At 33.8% G+C, this 10,219-nt stretch overlaps 1 long non-coding RNA gene across 2 annotated transcripts; it reads right to left on the reverse strand.

The window, feature by feature from the left end:
- Window positions 1-1,563: 1,563 nt before the first annotated feature.
- On the reverse strand, window positions 1,564-7,094 carry LOC111090797. 2 transcript variants are annotated; one of them, XR_005372894.1, is made up of 3 exons: window positions 7,075-7,094; window positions 4,924-4,969; window positions 1,564-1,852 (listed from the first exon to the last, which is right to left on the reverse strand). It is a non-coding gene; the product is annotated as an uncharacterized LOC111090797 (long non-coding RNA). The 2 variants fall into 2 exon arrangements; XR_005372895.1 differs by having other exon boundaries at window positions 6,916-7,085.
- Window positions 7,095-10,219: the final 3,125 nt, after the last annotated feature.

The raw sequence follows: 10,219 nt of genomic DNA on the forward strand, positions 1-10,219 counted from the left end.
TCACAATACTAAAAGTAGTATTAAGATACATACTCATAACCTGAAGAGACATTACTTAAAAATAATATTTTCTTTGTCTTTGGCCAGATAGATAACAATTTTATTTGCTTATTTCAAAGCAAATAGAGGTTCTAATAGATCTTGATTCTGGTGCTCCATACAAATGGAATGCTCCTGCACTCTTAGCCAAATTTATTAACTATCCTTTCATGTATTTACTCACGCATTCAGTCAGTCAACTAGACACATAAACCAGGATATCTCTGAGACCAGGGATCATATTTAACTTTCTTTGCACTCCTGGGACTTTGTGGGCATTCAATAAATGTTTTTTGCCTTATACGGCAGTTAATAAATGTGTTTTAAATTGAAATATGAAATAAAATAGTCCTGCACACACATGAACTTCCTCAACTCTCTCTACCTCATGTGTTCGAACTTGTCCTCAGCCCTGCGATCTCCCCCTCCCTCTTCCCCACTGAATTCCTCTCCCTCATCTCGCCAGAACACCCCATCCCCCATTCTTGTGAACTCCTCCTTTCCCATGCCCCCAGAATGCCCACCCCTCATGCCTAAGAACTCCTCCTCCCCATCCCCCCAGAACACCCATCCCCCATTCTTGTGAACTCCTCCGCATCCCCCCAGAACGCCCACCCCCATGCCTGTGAACTCCTCCTGCCGTCATCCCCCCCAGAATTCCCCCTCCCTCATCCCCACGAATTTCCTCTTCTTCACTCTGCCTGTTCTTCAACCACCATTTCATCTCTCTGAATAAGAAAGGGAAAAGAAGTCAATGAACAACCACATGCCAAATTCTTTCCTCAGTATCAACTTATTTAACATTTTTGCGGAATTTATCGAATTTGCATATTCAGTTTTTCCAGAAATGGGACAGTGAAGAGGAAAGAAAGAAAGAAGAGAAAAAATATCTTACATTGTGAGATGACAGGTGAAATGTGAAACCCAAAGGAAATCAGTTATCACACTCCTGGCAGGTGGTAATTTCTCTGAAAATGTTACTATTATTATTACTTTGAGATCATTAAAGACACCAAAAACATTTATGCCTCCGTGCTTTTTTCCATGCAGCTATTACTGCTTAAGATGTGCCTTTATTTACTGTTTCACTTGTCAGAAAAATGCTTATCTTTGAAGAACAATTGAAATGCCACTTTCTCTGATTACTTCCCTGATCCCCTTTATGGGGAAAATTACTGGTTCCTCCCTGACTCTGTTGTTTCCAACAGAAATAATGCTAAATCTGTAGCAATGAGAAATCAGGTATAGAGTAATAGTTTGACACACGGTATTGCCCTTCTCTCCACATGAGCATTGATTCTGGGAGAGAATAAGGATGGAGAGAAGGATGTGCTGGCGGTCTCTGTCTCCCAGTTGCCAAAACACAAAATGTCAAGCTAATATTACAACTTCTAAAAAATTTTAATCAAGCCAAAATGGATCAGAATTTTGCTGAGTTTTTACATTATGTAACACTGTATGCTGAATGCATAAATAAGAAAATACTAACATTTTATCCCTAAATTTTAGTCTTTTTAATGCATCACTGTTAGTGTATTTGCACATATACAAATAGCATATTCCAATTGCACTTGCACATTAGCAAAAATAACACTATGGCATAGATCTATTTTGTATATATATTTTTTAAAATGGCAATGTATTAGGAGCATTTTCTCCAGGCAGTAGGTATCATTCTTTGTTATGTATTTGCATGAATCCATTACGTGATGTTCTAGGTTCCAGATGGGCCCAAAGTACAGGATTGTGTTTGTTTCAATGTCATCTCTATTCTTAAATGAATAGATGCACCTTGTACTAGCAGTGAAAATTCCTGAAAATACAGAAAAAAGAGATGATGAACACTTAACATGGCATAGTCTTTTCTCTCTCTGTCTCTGTCTATATTATAATCTTATTTATATACTCTCTGTATATAATTGTTAGTATCTTTTTGCTATCACAAATAATGCTAAAACATTTATTCTGTACACAAAATTATGAAAAATTACTGGGAGAGGGATTGTTTCACCAAAGCCTACACAAAATTTTAAGGTTTTATTGAATATACATTCTCAAATATTTCTGTAAAACGTTGCTACCACGTTCAACTCCCTTCCCCCTGCCCAGTAACTGTCTCACAGTCCAACCAGGGCTGCGTCCCCATTCTTTCAAATGATGGCCTATTTTTGCAGGGTAAAATGAACAGTCAGGGGAGTAAAGCTTATCATTCATTTTTCAATTAAAATTTCTTTAATTGCTACTGAGTGCAAATATCTTACATGCCATTTCATTTGGGGGAAATGGTTAATTTGTTACATATTGAAATTGTGGAGACTAATCATTTGTCTCGTCTTTGTGGCACATAATTTATTTAGCACTAATCAGAATAGTAAAGGTATGTTTATGTACCATGATTTTAAAAGTACATACATATCTTCTTATTTTTAACTTATTAATTTACTTTCATTCTCAAAAAGTTGTATTATTTCTTCATGTAGCTTTTCTTTCCTTTTCTTTTGAATATTCTTTGTTATAAATCTAGATTGGTGCTCTCTGAAGTAATTTAAGCACTCATTCAAATTACTCACAGATTCACTTATATATGGCTCCATGTGCCAGATCAGATAGGCACAAAGGAGAGAGTTAAAACCAAAGAAAATGGCCATGGTAAGCATAATATTTAGCAAAAGTTGCATTTCCTGAACTTGCTATGGTGGTTGCCTTTACAGGAAAAGTGCTGTCCTTGTCTTCATTAATAATCCACCCTAAAAAAATTTTAATTGAAAAAAAATAAAATTAACATTACTTAAGCATACTTATTTCCCATAGCAAAAAGTCAATACGTATAGTCAAAATTTAATAAAAATCTTAGTTTTAAAAATCAAAACTAGCACAATGAGTTTGTCACTTAGAAATATGGAGATAAACAGCAGAAGAAACATAACAGCTAAAAAGATTTAAAAAAAAAAAATGACAGCATGTAGGAACTCTACTCCAGGTCACAAGTAGGCAGGAGCTCAACGGAAAATGGGACATTTCAGCTTTTTAAAAACATGTACACAATGCTTAGTGATATTGAAAATTTCTACACATACCTATCAGCCATTTGTATGTCTTCTTTGGAAAAATATTTTTATGTGGATCTTCTGCCCATTTTCTATTAGATTGTTTGATTTTTTCTTTTTCTATTGAATTGTATGAGTTCTTCACATATTTTGGATATTAACCCTTATCAGTTTTATGGTTTGCAAGCTTTTTCTCCCATTTCATAGGTTGCCTTTTCATTTAGTTGATTGTTTCCTTTGCTGTGCAGAAGCTTTGTAGTTTGATTTAGTCCTACTTGATTGTTGTTGCTCTTGCTCCTTGTGTTTTTGGTGTCATATAAAAAATTGTTGCCAAGATCAATGTTAAGGAAATTAACTTGTTTTCTTCTAGGAATTTTAAACTTCCCGGTCTTAATATTTTAATGTTTTAATCTATTTTGAGCTAATCTTTGTGAATGATCTAAGACAGAGGTCCAAATAATCAGGGAAATGCAAGCTAAAACTACAATGATACAGCTTACACTTGTTAGAATGGCTATTATCAAATAGACAACAGATAAATGTTGGTCAGAATGTGGAGAAAAGGGAAACTTTTTTCACTGTTGATGGGAATGCAAATTAGTACAGCCCTCTTATGGGAAACAGTATAGTTTCTTCAAAAAATTAAAAATATAACTTCCGGAATGCCTGAGTGGCTCAGTGGTTGTTTACCATCAACTCAGGGCATGATCTCAGAGTCGTGGGATTGAGTCCCATATCTGGCTCCCCATGGGAGCCTCTCCCTCTGCCTGTGTCTCTGCCTCTCTCTCTGTGTCTTCCATGAATAAATAAATAAAATCTTTAAAAAACAAAACAAAACAAAATAAATAAAAATACAACTTCCATATGATCCAGCAATCCTATTTCTGGGTATATATCTATCTCTTTGAGATAGTGCTTTCATTTCCTTTTACTATTCTTGGAATTTCATTTTCTTCACCCTTCTTTACCATAGTGTTATTCATTTTCTTCATCATTCATCTGCCTTTAGACATTAAGATTATTTCCATGCCTTGTGAGCAACTCATTATTGTAAATAATATTTCATTATTTATTATTATTATTATTATTATTATTTTATAGCCCCCCCCCAAAAGAAGGAAAGCTTACTATTTGTGGCAAGATGAACTTTAAAGGTATTATGCTAAGCAAAATAAGTCAGGAACAGAAAGACAAATTTTGTACAACCTCACTTATATGTAGAATCTAAAGAAGTCAAATTCATAGAAACAGAGAATAGGTTGGCAGTTGTCAGGGGCTGAGAGGTAGAAGAAATGGGGAGATGTTGGTCAAAGTATACAAACTTTCACCTATAAAAAGAATATTCTAGGGATCTAATTGACAGCATGATGACCACTGTTAGCAATACTTTATCCTTAACTGTATGATCAACAAAATTGTGTTCTTAAAATTTGCCAAGAGATCAGATCTTAAATGTTCTTACCACACACACAGAAATGATGGCTCTATGAGGTCATGGCTGTGTTAACTAACTGTATTGTGGTGATCATTTCACAACATATACATGTGTCAAATCATCATGTTGTACACTTTAAACATACACAATGCTATTTGGCAATTATATCTCAATAAAACTGAAGGAGAAAGTAAATGTTTTAAAGACACCAAAGTTTGAAGACTATATGAAAGAATAAGAATGAAAAGTATCTTAATAAGTTTTATCTTGATTACATGTTTAAAAATGTTTATGTGCATGACTTTAATAAAATAATATTTTAATTAAATACAAATAGGAAATCATGTTGAACTTTGTAAGGTAAGTCCCCTTTCTTCTCCTTGATTCTATATTCAATTCTACCTTATGATCCATGTCCTCGTACAAGCCAACTCTGGTTAGGAGAAACCTAAGAGCATAGGGGACAAATTAGATACATACATAAGACATGGGAAGTAGCTTTGTATCAGTGGGGTATCAGTCTCCTCCTGACTTGTGTACTTTTGAACCAATAACTTAAGTCCTGAAGTTGAACCAATAGCTTAAGTCTTTAAATACTCAACAAATAGGTGTGGGAGAGTGCCAAATTATTTACCTTCTGGGTCATTGAGATAACAGAGCCAAAAGTTTCTAGGAAAACAACCAAACTCTTTTACTTACAATTTTAAACCATATCTCCAAATACATATTTATTAGTGAAAAAAAGGAACAGACAAGGTTTATTTTTCACAAACCTACAAAAAGATTATTGATATTTTGTGGTTAAATTGAATTTTATTTGAATGACTTTTTTATGATAGACTCTACATAGTTGAAGTAATAACTAATTAAAGCCATTCATTTTTGCCTTTTTTTCAAGTGGCTTTATTTACACTCACTCATGTTTTCTGCATGTGCTCTTTTGGATGCCCATGTTCTACGCACAATTCAAAAACTGACCTCACATCTCTTGTCATTCTTCCCTCTTCCTCTCCCTTTTCTCCCTTCTCTTTTTCTGCCTCTTTTACACTTAAACAGCCTCTTGTACAAAGTATCAGTATGAGTTTTGTAAGTATGTGTTTTATTTGTTACAAGTTCAGAGGAAATGAAAGTTGTTCCCAATCATGCAGTGGTTTTATCTCAGCTTAATGACAGTAACCAGTGAAGAGTGATTTTTTTTTTTTCAGGGCCATTGAACTATGAGGAAAGGTATTGTAATGTTCTCATCTATTCTGCATTCAGGGCCACATTTATATTAGTCACCCACTTGCAATTGCTATGTTGAAAAATATTGATAATTTTACATTATTCCTTGCATTGGAGTAAGATCAGTAATATACAATTGTTCTATTTAGTAAACAGCATTCAGGTTTCCATATAGGCAGAAAAGCAAGATATAGTTATATGAAAATAAATACCTGAAACGGGGTGTGCTACTTATATCAATGATCCTAGGGAGACTATTTTGTTCATTCAATGACTATGGCACCTTACCATATACAAAACATTATGAATCATCATTAAAAATTATGAAGAGTATGTCCAATTGAAAGCCCTATAACTATCCTTTGAAAAATCTGGTGGAACATACCAACATCTTGCATTGTGTTACATTTGATGTAAGGAACCAAACAAAACTTAAAATTTAAGGATATGTTGATGTCTGTGTTAGTGTAAGAAAGAGGCCAAATAAAATAACTTACTCAATTAAATTAATCTGAATGAAATAGGCTTAAGATAATCCAAATCCTGGAATTTCCATATTCCTTACTTATTAATGAATGAAGAAGTTCTGATATTTAAGAAACTTTAATTATTAGCATTTGGAGATACTTACATCTGGGTGATTATAAAATCAAGTGTATATAGAATAATTTTAATCAAATAATTAAAATTTTTCCATATAAGTAGGGAATATTTCAGGACTTAAGCTATTGGTTCAAAAGTACACATAAGTAACTACTACAATCTTTAAAATTCATAATAAGACATTTAAATACTAAATTATTTATTCATTCATTTAAACCAATATTTAATAAGCACCAAAGAAGCTGTGGTAAATAAAATGTAGGACTTTCAGATCTCTAATAGTGACAATAATAAAAAAAATATGCTACAAAGAAGTATATGGTACCACCAGAATGTATATTAACCTCCTACTTGTGGGAATAGGGCTATCAGACATCTCAAGTTCAGCTCGAGGAATAAATCCTTAAATTTCATATTGGAAAAGCATATACCCATTGCAGTATTTGTCATGAATACCTCCCACTTGAACGAACACTGTAACAATCCATACCCCATTAAAGAGAGGAATATTGTCAGAGGAATTGGAATGAATATGGAACCTTCACTGTCAACTGAGAGATAATTTACCAGGAGTCTCCAGCAGTGATCTTGCCATGATCTCATGGGCTTTTTGTATCTTATGAGTTGCAGCATTGTCCATTGATATTGGAAAAGTCTCCAGATGGATAGTAAATGATTTGAGACAAGAGAAGTTTCTTAGTGTCTTAGGGAAATAGATATACAAACCATTATGAAGGTTCTTCCCAAGAAAGAGAAGAGAGGAAAAGAATGGTTGCCAAGGTGACTTTAAAGACAGACTCCACCAGTAGTCCTTATTGGTACATGGGAAAACTCACTGAAATTCAACTTCAGTACCCTCCTAATCAAGATCCCTCAACAGAAAATGCTGCTCTGGGACACCATGCCACAACCTTTTTTTTTTTTTTTTTTTGTAATAGAAGACATCTGCTGAAGGTGGATCTTGTCAGATGTTACATTCTAAAAAATAATTTAGAAAAAGTTTCTCCTAGTCATATATAGATAGCAAGTAAAAGCATCCTACTAAAATTTTTAATCAGTTGTTCTCCTCTCCTACCAAGTTAGACCATTAATTTATTTGCCACAAATATTTTTTCCAATATGTGTGTGTGTGTGTGTGTGTGTGTGCATGTGAGCATATCTTGTCTGTCAAGCAGTTTCAATCTCAACTCACGCAAGTTCCAAACATTGCACAGATTCAGAGAAGAGCAAATTGTTTATTGCCCCAGAAGATTCCCTGTATTGTGTTATGTGAATAGGGGCAATGCAAGTTCAGGGAGATCTGTTAGTTGGAGATTAAAGAGGCACTTTTGTAGTACAGAGTAAGGCAAGAACTTTCTTAGAATGGCAGGGAGCTTGTACATAAATTCATTTGCAGAATTTCCCCTGATTAAAAGTCATCACAGACCAAAATTCTTTGGACCAACCCAAATATGTAAATTTAATGTAAATCACTAGAAATGACCATTTGAGTCATTTGTGTTTAGGTGGCATACTAAGAAAGACAAACTTAGGGAGGATAATGAAAGTATATATTTTTTTTTTTAAATTTTTATTTATTTATGATAGTCACAGAGAGAGAGAGAGGCAGAGACACAGGCAGAGGGAGAAGCAGGCTCCATGCACCGGGAGCCCGACGTGGGATTCGATCCCGGGTCTCCAGGATCGCGCCCTGGGCCAAAGGCAGGCGCCAAACCGCTGCGCCACCCAGGGATCCCATGAAAGTATATTTTATCTGTCTTCAGGTTATTACTGAAATGATGTTTGGAAAAAAGTCCTAATATTTGATATTAATTATTGAATATCCAGTAAAACAAAATGCGTACAAAAAATTAATAATTGACACATATTGCCGATTTACTAATATAAAATACACAGATTTTTGTTTGTTTCTTACCTGAAAGTATCATCAATTTTTAAAGAAAGAATTAAAAGTGTTGTGTATGGTACCTATTTTCTCAAAGTAAAAGATGTTTGTAGGAAATATACTGCTTATTGGATAGGCCCTAAAAAATATGGGTAAACAACAAACAACATGTAATTACCTTGGAAAATAAAGGGCATCAGTAAAAGAGAATGACTAGATATTTGATTCAGTCTTACTCAGATTAGAGTAGATATATTGGTTTTCAATAATTCAATGATATCATAAAATAACAACTTTAATTATGTGAGTTTTGTGTGGCATTTCAAATATAAACATTGACAGAGTTAATATACAAGTCTCTCTCAAGCTATGCTTACTGAAGATTGAATAATAGGGGAGAAAATCATTCATTACAATACTCATGAGATTAAATACTTCATGCCCTAAACCAATTGCAAAAATCCCTATGTTTCATTCCTGTATACAGTTCAAATCAATTAAACTGGTGAATAAATAATGAATGCCTCCCGTAAATAATGCAAAGAGTTTATTTAGCTAGGATCACATTTCCTCTATGTGAATGATTCTCTATGCTGAATGGATATGTGACCAATAATCTTACATCTTAAAACAAACAAAAAGCACTGCAGAGATGTATCCATTAAAAATAATTCAAGGATTATTTTGTTGCATATGTATAAACTTGTATATTTCCCCTCATTAAAGCATTAATAAAATTAATATCAGATAAAGTCTATCGATCTGTCATCTATATATATACATATATATGTATATATACATATATTAGAGAATATATGTATCTAAAGATAAATGCCTATCTTTAGAGGTGTACTTATAATTAATTTATTTCAAAGAAAACCATCAATAATTCTTTAAAAGTTTATTATATCTATGTTTTTATTTAATTTGTAACCAAAATAATCCTACACCATTCTACATGTTATTTTTATTATATTAAAACTCGGTAAAAGAAATTATTATTTGACAAACTAAATTAAATACATACTTGTTTTAAGGAAAGGAAATGGAAACACTTGCAATTCAGGAAGAGGAAATCATGTAGACAATGAGAAAAGTGACACAGATTGTTATATCTAGGAATTATTAAATAATAAGTGGTATGGGGTTTTAGGCTCTCCATTGACTCTAACGCCTCCAATAGTGTAGGAATGGCACTAGTACCTCATACAATTGCATGAGTGCTTGTTGTTCAATGGAAAGCTCCCAGATGAAGACCATTTTAGGACTAATAAGTCATATATAAACTCATAAATAAGCTTTTATCTTAGAAAAGTGGTACAGAAGGTAGAGGCTATAAGGAAGCTTTGATATTGGCCAAAGAGAGGCCAAGAAGTCCCAAGTGGAGATAAGTAAACTCAGATATATTAGGGCCTAGAAAATGAACCTGATTTAAGAAATACAGTATATTTTATGAAAGCTTATCCAGGGGTGAGTGGCCGTGCATGCCATGCAATGTAATTGTAGTGACAAAAAATGCTTGATTCCTGGTCTTAATTTAAAAATAAACATCTTAGTTGATGTGGAAGACACAGTTGTTATTTCATAGCCATTTCTTCCTTGCTTCAGCAACTGAATCCAATTTTCTTCATCCTCTGAGCAGTCATGTCTTCCATAGGAAGCTGGAATCCTCCCTAGAGCCAAGAGCATGGGAATCATCAGCTTAGGCCAGTTATGATCTTCCCCTAACTAAGTGCGTGGTTTTAACATGGGTGTGAAACAAACTCTGCCCAACAGATATTAAAGCAAGTATGCGAGAAGATCCTGGGAAGGTCTTCCTTCTCATTTATGATGATAGACATAAGGTAGGAATTTTCTCTATTTTGCCTCTTTGTGCATGTAAAAATTTGAATGGAAGCAACCATCCCAGCACTATTAGGGAATAGCAGAATTCTAGAGAAGCTGAATGGGAACCATGATAATATTGAGACTTAAACAACCATTGCC

The sequence above is a fragment of the Canis lupus genome, chromosome 18 (genome assembly GCF_011100685.1).
Source record: "Canis lupus familiaris isolate Mischka breed German Shepherd chromosome 18, alternate assembly UU_Cfam_GSD_1.0, whole genome shotgun sequence".
Taxonomy (NCBI): domain Eukaryota; kingdom Metazoa; phylum Chordata; class Mammalia; order Carnivora; family Canidae; genus Canis; species Canis lupus.